The sequence below is a fragment of the Carcharhinus amblyrhynchos genome, chromosome 9, assembly GCF_965287045.1.
Source record: "Carcharhinus amblyrhynchos chromosome 9, sCarAmb.v2.hapA, whole genome shotgun sequence".
Lineage (NCBI taxonomy): Eukaryota > Metazoa > Chordata > Chondrichthyes > Carcharhiniformes > Carcharhinidae > Carcharhinus > Carcharhinus amblyrhynchos.
In genome coordinates this window covers 30,059,410-30,072,045 of record NC_137332.1, presented here as the reverse complement: position 1 = coordinate 30,072,045, position 12,636 = coordinate 30,059,410, and the positions used below count along the sequence as shown (strand labels likewise).

Here is a 12,636-nt window from a genome sequence, read left to right as displayed (position 1 = left end):
CGTCTTTTATGTACTGTTGTAGTCTGTGCCTCGAACAGCTCCCTTGTGGTAATAAAGCATTCGGAAGAAGAGGAGCAGCAGCAGTCAAGGGATGCCAGGTTTGTGAAATAGTTCAGGCCTGCTGGTCCTCTCATGCCAGAGTATAAAGTCAAAGATTCTGATAGCTGTATTTGAGTAATGTGCAGAGGTTTCAAAGGAAGCTGTAATAGAGCTCTGACATTGGGAGCAAGTAGATCTATTTTCCATTTCCATTCATTGGCACCACTTCTACACTCTGGGAGCAAATGACAACCGACAGCCTTTTCTGTTGGCACCTGTGTACCAACTCATTAATTTAACAAAGGTCATCTTTAACCCGTTATGTAATGGGTATGCTGAATGCAGCAGAAATGACGTAACAGCCACAGAGTCGATACCAATTCCGGTACTCAGTCTAAATGCAAAGATATAAAGCTTCCTCATGTACACAAATGAGCACTGCTCATTCACCTCAGCAGAGCGGTTAATAGGAGGATTAACGGCTGTGGCTTTTTCAGAAGAAGACCAGAAAGTTACATGCTGTTGGGAAAGTGCTGTTGACTTTCCCTCCGGAATTGTACAAGAGTTGCCCCTTTTTGGCACCATACCTCAGCACATTGAAGGTGTTACACAAGTGACTAGACACAGATGTTCTTTAATCCTGTAATCTTCAAGTGAGTCTTCTCTTAACCCTCTTATATCCAGTTCTTAAGGAAGGGTGTGAAGACATTGTAGAGGGTGCAGAAAAGATGTGGTTCCTAGGATGAGGGACTTCAGTTATGTGGACAGACTGGGGGAGCTGTGACTCACAATAACTGATTTTGATGGAAGAATCGCTTCACACTGGTCTTCAGGTTCAAGCTGTTTTATTGTAAGTCTCTGCTTCAAAGCTGCCGGCCTACAAGGAGCTCAATCCTAAAGTATTGCTGCTGTCTCTATTTATAACGCAATCAATGTTACAGGTTTTACTGGCAATTCTCTTAACACAGTGGTTGCCACACTCTGATCAGTAGTACCTTGACATTGTCCTTGGGGAAAATAAGACTGGGAGGAGATTTGACAGCGGTGTTAAAAAGTAAAGCTGGAATTTTACTGCCCGCATGCCACAGGAATTGGGGTGGACCATGAGGAGGTCTGTTGACCTCTGGCGGGATTTTATGGTTTTGTGATGAGCGAGGTCGTAAAATCCCACCGTGTGTGAGGGATCCAGACAGCATAGTTAAGACAGAACAACTCCACCATTACCAATCCTAATCAGCCAATGGACGCCATTGACATTCAATAGCATTATCATTGCTAAATTCCCCACTATCAACATCCTGGGGGTTACCATTGACCAGAAACTGAGTTGCACTCACCATTTAATTATTGTGGCTATAAGAGCAGATCAGAGGCTAGGAATCCTGGGGCAATTAAGTCACCCCTGACACCCCAAAGCCTGTGCACCATCTGCAAGGCACAACTCAGGAATGTGATGGAATACTTTCCACTTGCTTGGATGAGTGCAGCTCCAACACCATGAAGCTCAACACCATTCAGGACAACGCAGCCCATTTACCTGACAAACATTCACTCCCTCCATCACTGATGCACAGTGGCAGCAGTGTGTGCCATCTACAAGATGCACTGCAGGAACTCATCAAGCCTCTTTAAACTGCACCCTCCACTGCTATCTAGAAGGACAAGGGCAGACAGATGGAAACACCACCATCTGGTAATTCCCCTCCAAGCCACTCAGCATGCTGACTTGGAAATATATCGCTGTTCCTTCGCTGTCACTGTGTCAAAATCCTGGAACTCTCTCCTTAACAGCACTGTGGGTGCATCTGCATCACACAGACTGCAGTGGTTCAAGAAAGCAGCTTGCCACCAGCTTTTCAAGCTTAATTAGGAATGGGCAATAAATACTGGCCTAGCCAGTGAAGCCCACATCCCATGAATGAGTGAAAAAAAAACTGCTGTATGATAAGAAATGGCAGTCAAGGCAACCTTCCCATATGAAGCTCCAAGTCTTATACCCATGCTTCAGTCTGTGGCAGAATAAAATATGAAGGATCAATCTTTACATTATCTAGTTAGGCTTCAGGAGAAGAACTACATGCAGATATCCACCATAGCAACTTAAAAACTGAACAGACAGCAGCCACCACTGAAAAGATCCACAGCACACAATTTTGCCTTTTTCCCCTCATTTATTTTTTAGGTTATTTCCTGGTGTAATGAAACATTCCCCTGATGACTGAGTAATCCAGCATTGTGCCCAAAATTCCTCTTGATAACAGTTTAAGAAAGGACTTGCCTCCAATTTTCCATCACCTCCTGAATTTTATACCTCTTAAAATCAGAAACTATTCTGAGAAACTATTATGTTTCTTTCTATTTTTGATGCTCTATTTTCTAGTCTTTCTGTTGTGTCTGTTATCTTCTGTGGTAATTGCAACAATTGCCAAAATGAAAGTGCAGGAACAAAACCTACTTTCTAGAGGTGTCGCTGGAGATAGGCCGTTCCCACCCCCAGAAAATGTTAATTTATAGATGATTTCAATGTTAATACTCTTACTCTATTAGAAGTTGTGGGTTCAAGTCCCATCCCAGACCTTTGAGCACATTCTGTAATATGACAATCCACTGTAACATCGAAGGGGGTCCTCACTGTGCTTGCATGAGACATTAAACTAGGTTCCTGTCTGTCTTCTTGGGTGGGTGTTAATTATTCCGTGGCACAATTCTGAGAGCAGCAGGAGACACCACCCAATGTCCTGATCATTACCTACCCTCAATGGGCATCATCCCATTGCTGATTGCTGGAGCTTGCTCTGCATAAATTGGCTCATGTGTTTCCTTCTATTATACTAATGATTACACTGCAAGAGTTGTCTCTAACTCACTCTGGGGTATCTTGATGTTATGAAAGCAGTGATATAAATGCAAGTTCTTTCTATATATTTCTGAAACTTTACTTTCCACATCATGAAAAACACATCAATGCAACATTCAGAACCTTGTATGTGTAACAAATTTATTCAGTGAGTAATTGAAAAATACTGGTCAAGCAACGCAGTTAACTTTTCAGCCAGTCTTTGCCTGTAGCCAGTCAAACTATAGTTAAACCCCAGCAAGTTATCAGCAATCAACAGGAAGCATCTACTGTAACCATCTCCTCATTATCCACTCCTGATCAATTACTTTTCGAATGATAGGGCCAATAATAACCAGCTAGCTGACTGTGACTACCAACAAATCATCAGCGTTCAACCATCCAGTTACTTCCAGCCTCCAGTCACCCAAACCATAGTGAACAGCTGGCCACAAGAAGTCAGAAAACCAGCTATTGCCATCCAACCATGGGCAGCCAACTATTTCACACCAGAGGTCAGCTGCTAATAGCTAGCAGAATCGCAGGCAGTCTGAAGCCAGCACCCCACCCCAGCAGAAACAGATTCCATGTTCTAAATGATAACTGAATGTGACCCATTTACCCCAATGAAGCAGGATCTTTTTTGATACATTGCTGGGTGGGATAAAGTGAAAAAATTATAGTGTTGTGGAGAAACAACGTAGGAATGGGACTAATTGGATTGCTGTTACATCCCTTATTCTTTAGAAATGTTGACCACACATAATGAATAATTTTCTTTCCACGATAATGGAACTTACGCTTGTTAAATGTAGCATGAGGCAAGTGAAAGGATAATAACAGTGATGGCGACAGTGGCATGCCTATGGAAAGCTAACATCACAGAATTGGTTCTTAATAATATCCAGAGATATTGGATAGTAAATTGTTCAGAAGTAAACCTATCTAACATATTATCCTGTATGTATTACACAATGTATTATATAATTGACTCTGCACCATCTGAAATATTATTCTGTATAGAATATTGATTATGTTACACACAATATTTCATTATCATCTGTATAGTATAGTTCATATATGTATATTCAATGACTGACACTGAGTCACAAAAAGGTCATTCAAGCTTTTGGTTAGAAACCATGAGATTGAAACTCAAGCTTTATTCTTGTATTCTGTTGCTGTTGATTATGGTAAGTTAGAAGTTATAAAGTTTTATAAGAATGCATTACACCATGTAATAAGCAATGCATCATTCTGCTGCCAAGATGGATTAAAGTGTAAGTGTGTCCCCTTTAGGGCAGCCAGGTGGCACATTCCATAGTCAATCGGTAACTCACTGGTCTGAGCCAATTCTGAAAATCAAAGACTTTTTTTAATACTAGGCTTGCCTTAGCTTTATAAACAAAGAGTGTAAAAGCAAGAATGTTATGGAAGCTAAGAAACAGGCCAGTTAAGATTGAGAATTGCTTCACTCAGTGTGGTGAAATTTTGGAATTCTCCACCCCAGAGGAAGACTGTGGAAGACTCTATCATTGAACATGTGAAAAAAAACACAAATTGATAGATTTGAAGGGATATGGAAATAGTGCAGGAGAAAGTGGTGTTGAGGTAGATGATCAACCATGATCTACCTGAATGACGGAACAGGCTCGACAGGCTGAATGGCCTCCTCCTATTCCTGTGGTAAACACTATTAATCACTGGTAATTCCTCAGTTAGAGTACTGTGTCCAACTCTGAGCATTACACTTATTGTAAGCCTCTGCTTCAAAACTGCTGGCCTACAAGCAGCTCAATCCCGAAGTGTTGCTGCTCTCTCTATTTATATCATAATGTTATGAGAATGTCTGAGAATTGGAAATGAGATTTACCAGAATAGGCTAGGGGATGAGGGACTTGAGAAGTTGCAATTGTCCTCCTTGGAGCAGAGAAGATTATGGGGAGATTCAATAGCGGCATTCAAAATCGTGATAACTTTTGATAAAGTAGATAGGGAAAAGCTGTTTATACTGGCAAGGGGGTTGCTAAAAGGAGGACACAGCTTAAAAGTAATTGCCGAAAAAATCTGAGGGGGGCAGTAAATGAGGGGAGTCTTTTTGTGCAGCAAGTTGTGATTTGGCATGCACTACTTTGATGAGTATTGAAAGCAGATTCAACAGTAACTTTTAAGGGAAAATTGGATGCACACTTGAAAATAAGACATCTGAAGGTGAATGAGAAAGAGCAGGGGAGTGGGAATAATTGTGTAGCTCTTACATACAATTCACAAATAAAATGGGTGAAATAGCCTCCTTTTATGATTATACAAGATACTTCTCTACAGATGGCTAGAAGTCCGTGTTCCAGGACAAGGAGTGACCAAAGTTTCCCTTTTCATACTTGGTCAACTATCATTGTGTTCTAGATGTGTAATTTAAAGGGATTAGTACTGGAACTTCAACTACAGTCTTTATTAATGATTTGGATGAAGGGACAGAGTGTACCAGGCTTGCTGATGATACAAATATAGGCGGGAAAGCAAATTGTGAGCACAGAAAAAGTTTGTAAAGCGACATAGACAAGTTAAATAAGTGGACTAAAATTTGGCAGATAGGGCTGTCATCCATAAGAATGTAAGGATTAGGAGCAGGAGTAGGCCATCTGGTCCCTCGAGCCTGCTCCGCCATTTAATAAGATTATGGCTGATCTTTTTATGGAGTCAGCTCCACTTACCTGCCCGCTCACTATAACCCTTAATTCCTTTACTGTTCAAAAATGTATCTATCTTTGTCTTAAAGACATTTAATGAGGTAGCCTCAACTGCTTCACTGGGCAGGCAATTCCATAGATTAACAACCCTTTATGTGAAGATGTTCCCCCTCAACTCAGTCCCAAATCTGCTCCCCCTTATTTTGAGGCCATGCCCCTGGTTCTAGGTTCACCTGCTAGCGGAAACAATTTTCCTGCTTCTATCTTATCTATTCCCTTCATAATCATATTTTTCAATAAGATTTCCCCTAATTCTTCTGAATTCCAATGAGTATAGCCCCAGTCTACTCAGTCTCTTCTCATAAGCCAACTCTCTCAAATCCGGAATCAACTAGTGAATCTCCACTGCACCCGCTCCAGTGCCAGTATATCCTTTCCCAAAATTGTATACATAGAGAGACTTGAGATATATCTACAAAAATAGCTGTTGTGTGGGCTTGCTGGACTTATCTTCTGTTCGATTTCCAACACCTGGGGTGAGATTTTCTGGCCATGCTCATCCAAAATCGGAAAATCCTGTCAACGGACCTATCCATGGTCCACCTCTCACCAGCTCCGATTCTCCTGGCAGGTGGAATGGGAAAAGTTGCCTCTTGGTGTCATAGAACATACACACAGACTTAAGCAGTGAGACAGCTTTTCAGTTGGTTTTTAACCCATTCTTTGTATATTCCATCCGGGAATGCAAATCCACAATTCTGTTTAGACATTACTCACAGGATCGCTTGAGATGAGATTATCATTATGTCCCTGTGTCTTTACCAGAAATGATAACAGTTTTTGCACGCTTTTACAAATACCTTGTCTGGTAACGGGGGTGGGGGTGGAGAGGGAAGAGATTACATTGCCTCTTGGAGAATGACTCAGCAACAATTCAGTGACTGGCTGACTACATTCTTGCTAATCTTTGGGTGTGTCTCCATTTAAAAAAAATCCAACTCAGATCTTATTTAAAGTCCAATATTTCCATGTGTAATTTTGTGTTCTTTCCTCCATCATTGTGACACGTTTTGAGAGACTTGATAGGATAGATGCTGGGAGAAAGTATCCCCTTGTAGAATAATTTAAATTAGGAGACACATTTTCAGAATAAGGAATTTCCTAATCAAGATAGTGATGAGGAGCAATTTCCTTGTTCAATGTTATTCTCTGGAATTCTCAACCCCAGAGAGCAATGGAGTCTGGGTCACTGAATATACTCAAGGTTGAGTTAGACTGAGTTTTGAGCCACAAGGGTTAGGCAGGAAATTAGAGTTGGGGGCAAGATTGGGTCAGCCATGATCTTATTGAATAGTGGCGCAGATTCGAAGGGATGAATGGCCTACCCCGGCTCTTATTTCCTATGTTCTTTAGAATAAAACAAATGAGATGAATAGCCAAACCACCTAAAATATAGGATAAAAGTGAATTACTGCAGATGCTGGAATCTGAAACCAAAAGAGAAAATGCTAGAAAATCTCAGCAAGTCTTTTCTTTTACTTTTCTCTGCCTTTTATTTCTTTATTTCTCTTCCCCCAACTCTTTCCCCCTATTTTATCCCCCTTTCCTTACCTTTTATCCCTCTTGCTTCCCCTTTCTCAATTTTACCTTTCTCCCACCTATCTCCCCCTCCCCCCCAACACCATCCCTCAACATCTTAAACATCACAGTTTACCCTCTGATTTCAGCTTCTCGGCTGTTTGGCCATTCACACCTTCTATTCTCTCTATGCACTGCCATTAGCAGCCTTTCTCCTTGTTTTTGTGGCTATGACTCATCTTTCACTCCCTCACCCGACAGTATAAGTATCTCCCACTTTTAGATTTGACAAAGGGCCAAGTGGACTCAAAATGTCAGCTCTTTTAACTCCTTACAGACTTGCCGAGATTTTGTAGCATTTTCTCTTTTGGCACCCAAAATATAGAATTGAGACTCAGAACTGTCATGTGGGTGACTTTTATTGTTGGCCATTAGGTATGAGGTGCTCTCACTATGCTGCATGTGTCTTTTGTCTGGCCGATACCCCACTTCCGGCCACATGGTAATCACTCAAACCTTTCACCACTTTATCCAAGGATTGAAATTGGGCTTTGTCTGCAGGGGCTTTATCTACAAATCTCTATTTAGTGCAGATAAAATAGGGAAAAATGGTGCCTTCATCTGGATGGCCATTGTTTTGGGTGATTACATTAAGTTGTGTGCAGACCCAGAAAGGGCAAAAACCATTATCACTACTGCTGAAGTTGCTTTTTAATTCTTTTAATGAGATGTCGACATCACTGACAAAGTAAACGTTTGACACCCATCCCTCACTGCCCTGGAAATGAATTGCATTCTAGGCCATTTCAGAAGATGGTTGAGAGACAACCACATTGCTGTGGATCTGGAGTCACATGTAGGCCAGACCAGCTAGGGATGGCAGATTTCCTTCCCTTGTGGGTGTTATGAAAACAAATTTTTACAACAATACATTTTCATGGTTATTATTCCTGCAACTAGATTTCAGTTCCAGATTGTATTAATTAAATTTGAATTCGACAAGATGTCATGCTGGGACTTGAACTCATGTCCCCTGAACACTAGACTGGGCCTCTGGGTTACTCATTCAGTGCATTACCACTATTCCTCTCTCTCCCCCAACTCCTCCTACCATTGTGAAGGATGGGTCTGTCCATGCTTCCACAGAACTCTTTATTCAGATTATTGTGTGTTATCACTTGTCTTTCATAAAAGATCTGCACAGAAAAAAATCTTTGGTCACAAGTCCATCAGGCAGTAGTCCACACGCGATATCTTTTGGGCCTGGCAGGAAAAGGTGATGGTGGATCCTATTGGATGAATCTTGAAGAAACTTCTTTGAAGTTGTTTGGCAGAATGGCTCATCACTGGAACTTTCAAACAAGCATCAATATGTAGCCTGGCTGGCAGTGAGAATGGTTTCCCTGTCAGATTCTCAAAGTTTCAGCAGTAATGTATATGGCTCCTGAAGCATCTGTGATGTGGATGAGACTGTCACCCACCTCCTTCTGAAATGTGCCTTTGTAAGAAGGTCTAAAAAGAAATATGGTAGGGTCATCCCGGGCAGTGCCGTTATACATTATTCTGTGCACTAGGGGCTCTTCCCAGGGACAAACACTGAGATAACCATCAACTACTGCTGGAGGACCAACAACTTGGTGACAGGCTTTCTTTGTCTGCCAAAAACTTGCAGTCTTCCAGTGAAGGAGCTGCACTTGGCTCACTATTGCAGATTGGCACAGTCTAAGCTTCATTACTGCATGCTAAGGGATGCATTAAAGCTCAGGGCAGCTTTTATGGTAGTACGAAGGCACAAAGTTTAAAGTTTATTTATTAGTGTCAGAAGTAGACTTACATTAACACTGCAATGAAGTTACTGTGAAAATCCTCTAGTCATCACACTCCGGCGTCAGTTCAAGTATACTAAGGGAGAATTTAGCATGGCTAATGCACCTAACCAGCATATCTTTGAGACTGTGGGAGGAAAGTGGAGGACCCAGAGAAAACCTGCACAGACACAGCAGAATGTGGGAGAACAGTGGTTCGCATTACTGACTCAAGTTCAATTCCGGCCTCGAGTATGGAGTTTGCATGTGCTCCCATGTCTGCAGGGGTTTCCTCCAGGCTCCTACCACAATCCAAAGATGTGCAAGTTAAGTGGATTGACCAGGGTAAATTGCCCCTTAATATCCCAAGATGTGTAGGCTAGGGTGCAGATTCGGAGAGTTGATGCAGACCTGATGGCCCGAATGGCCTTCTTCTGCAATGACGGGGTTCTATTCTATGATGATTCTGCCAAGGTTCAATGAGGGAAGACCACTGTCCAAGGTACCACAGCACATCAAGGGGCTGAAACTCATGCAAAACCCCTCAAGCTGCATGCACCTAGTGAAAATTTGTCACAAAATGTAAATATATATTGTAAGTATAATCTGCAATTTAAAGCGTAGTGAGGTGCATCAAAGTATCCAGCACTGCACTAAAAGCAGTTCAATTGTGTTGCAGTTCAGATATCAACGTTGAGCTATTATATAATCCGTTTTTAGAAATTTTATGAATAAAGTATATTTTTGAAAAAAAAAGATTCACTGGTTGGAAAGTTCAGACTGCTGAATACGAGGAACATTTACACAAATTCAGCAGAGTTATTCATCTGATACTAAGGTTAATTCACATTGCTAGGACATAATGGAATCCTTTCAATTGAAGAAGCACAGTTATTCACTATCACTGATAGATTAAGACTCATGGTAGTCCATGCATCTGGCAATGGGTATCAAAATTGAGATAATTTCCCATATAAGAACAAACATTCCTTATTTCAATCAGCGAAACAAAATGCCCGCAGAATTTATTGCTGCAATAGAAAGATATGTGTTGCATGTCAACGTTGTGTATGAGGTGCTGACATTTATGTTTCTCTGTTACCCTCCCTCCAACCAATCACATTCTAGGTAAACGTATAAGCACCGTAGCTCTTTGTTGTGGTCTAGAAAGTGCTTGTTTATCTCTCATGGTCTGTGACATAATGAGAATTGATATATCCGGGTTCACTCAGGAGTGAAAATGAGATCGGGCAGTGCAGGATAATTGCTTTGTTCAGGTTCAAATGCTGAACGCTCAGCTCTCAAGGGCTGATGGGAAAAAAAACAACTGCTTATGTAGAATGGAATGACTCCACCATCCGTGTTGGAATCTGTCAACTGTAGCACGTCATATAATCTCCTCAGTTCACTGGAGTGGCAAAAGTGCAATGACTTCCATCCACGATACAGGACACAATACTGGCACCTAGCTCTCCTCTGCAATAAACTATTACATTCGCCTAACCATTAAGGTTGTCCTTAATAACTGGCACAGTGGTTGTATTTTTGAACTGTTTGGATAGCTACACTGCTGTATATAGTATTTTCCAATTCATATATACATTTTACATATATAACATCACTTGTTTTTAATTGAATGTATAAAATTAGACGCATTTATTAAGTTGGGTATTGAATTACACAGCATGCCCTTTCTTAATGGGGATTCATGTACTTTAGTAAAATTGCCTGAGCCAGTTTTGTTGATTCCTCTGAGTGGTACTCAGAAGAGGTGATCTTGGCTGAAGTCAACAGCTTTTTAATTCAAATTAAAAAGTGACTATACCTTGGTCTTGAAGATTTTTAGTTTAAGTCTATTTATTAGTGTCACAAGCAGGCTTACATTAACACTGCATGACGTTACTATGAAAATCTCCCAGTCGCCACACTCCGGCACCTATTTGGATACACTGAGGGAGAATTTACCATGGCCAATGCACCCTAACCAGCACGTCTTTTGGACTGTGGGAGGAAAGCGGAGCGTCCGGAGCAAATCTATGCAGACACGGGGAGAAAATACAGACTCCTCAAATAAGTGACCCAACCAGAAACTGAACCAGGGTCCCTGGTGCTGTGAGGCAGTGGTGCTAACCACTGTGCCACCCCCAGTTCTAGATCACCAGCAGCAATTTTGTCTTCAAGCACTGCATCTTTACAAAACTCTTTAGCGAGGGAGATAAAAACTAATTATTTTTTCTTCATGCAAAGACACACTCGCATAAAGAGTCAGGAGAAATAGCAAAGTCAAGGGTGTTATGAACAGATGCTGAACACAATGCTTCAACTAGCTCTGTTTCAGATGTTTGTTGCTTGGGCCCAAATAGGCACCTGGGGTGTCTTACTCAAAGGATCTTAGTCAATGGTTTATTGGGTCAGGCTAATGTTATTAAAAATGTTAAACCTCCATGTATTGGGAAAGTACCATGTTTTCCTAAGACATGTGCCAATGTGACATATAACTGATTTGTTATTGTTATATAATTTTTCAGCATCATTTCTGATGGATAACACAGTCAAAAGACTTGATCCATCAACTCAGCAGGAAGCTTTAAATAAAGTGCTTGCTGATTTCCATTTCTTTCCAAGAGCCAGCTGTCAGCAAGCCTGCACTGCTCAATGGCTCAATGGATACAGAACAAGCTATCCATCAATATCCAAGCTATCCTCTTGCTCCCTGGCATTAGTTTCAGGACTAAGTCATTGGCCTCCTCAGAAAATTACTTGTTAGGACTAATACGGCAGCACAGTGATTAACACAGCTGATCACAGTGCCAGGGACCCAGGTTCGATTCCTGGCTTAGGTCACTGTTTGTGTGGAGTCTGCACATTGTCACCATGTCTGCATGGGTTTCCTCTGGGTGCTCCATTTTTCTTCCACAGTCTGAAAAAAAATGCTGATTAGGTGCATTGACCCACACAGGCGCCGGAATATGGTGAATAGAATTTCATAGTAACTTCATTGCAATGTTAATGTAAGCCTTACATGTGACTAATAATTAAACTTTAAATTTATTTTTATCAATATACACCTGATAGAATCAAAGAAGAGAAAATGCATGGTGAAAGCAACAAAATTTTAAACATCATTTGGTTTTAAATTTAATAATCTGTCTATAGATTACTACACATGCTTTCTGGATGTACACAACTTTGTACAGCTCCTGTTCTGACCAAGCCCACAAAACAATTACAAAGGGTTGTGAACGAAGCCCAGTCCATCATACAAACTAGCCTCCCACGCATTGACTCCGGCTACACTTCCCGCTGCCTCGGAAAAGCAGCCAGCATAATCAAGGACCCCCAGTACCCCAGGCATACTCTTTTTCACCTTCTTCTGTTAGGTAAAAGGTACAAAATTCTGAGGTCGTATACCAGCCAACACAAGAATAGCTTCTTCCCTGCTACCATCAGACTTTTGAATGGACCTATCCTATATTAAGTTGAGCTTGCTCTATACCCTAGCTATGACTGTAGCGTTACATTTTGCGCTCTCTTCCTTCCTTCTCTATGTATGGTTTGCTTTGCCTAATACATTTTCTAATACATTTGACAATAATATGTCAAATCAAAAAAAAATTATATAAACACTGGTAAATTTGAAACTCTGTAAATATCACAATTCTGTTAACAAATCCTATGCACCTTTAGA

The 12,636-nt window shown here is 41.1% G+C and overlaps 1 protein-coding gene across 1 annotated transcript in view; it reads right to left on the bottom strand.

Annotated features, from left to right (window-relative positions):
* Nucleotides 1-12,636, bottom strand: part of b4galt2 (UDP-Gal:betaGlcNAc beta 1,4- galactosyltransferase, polypeptide 2) — a 394,076-nt gene that overhangs the window by 28,469 nt on the left and 352,971 nt on the right. The gene's annotated exons all lie outside the window — the stretch shown is intronic.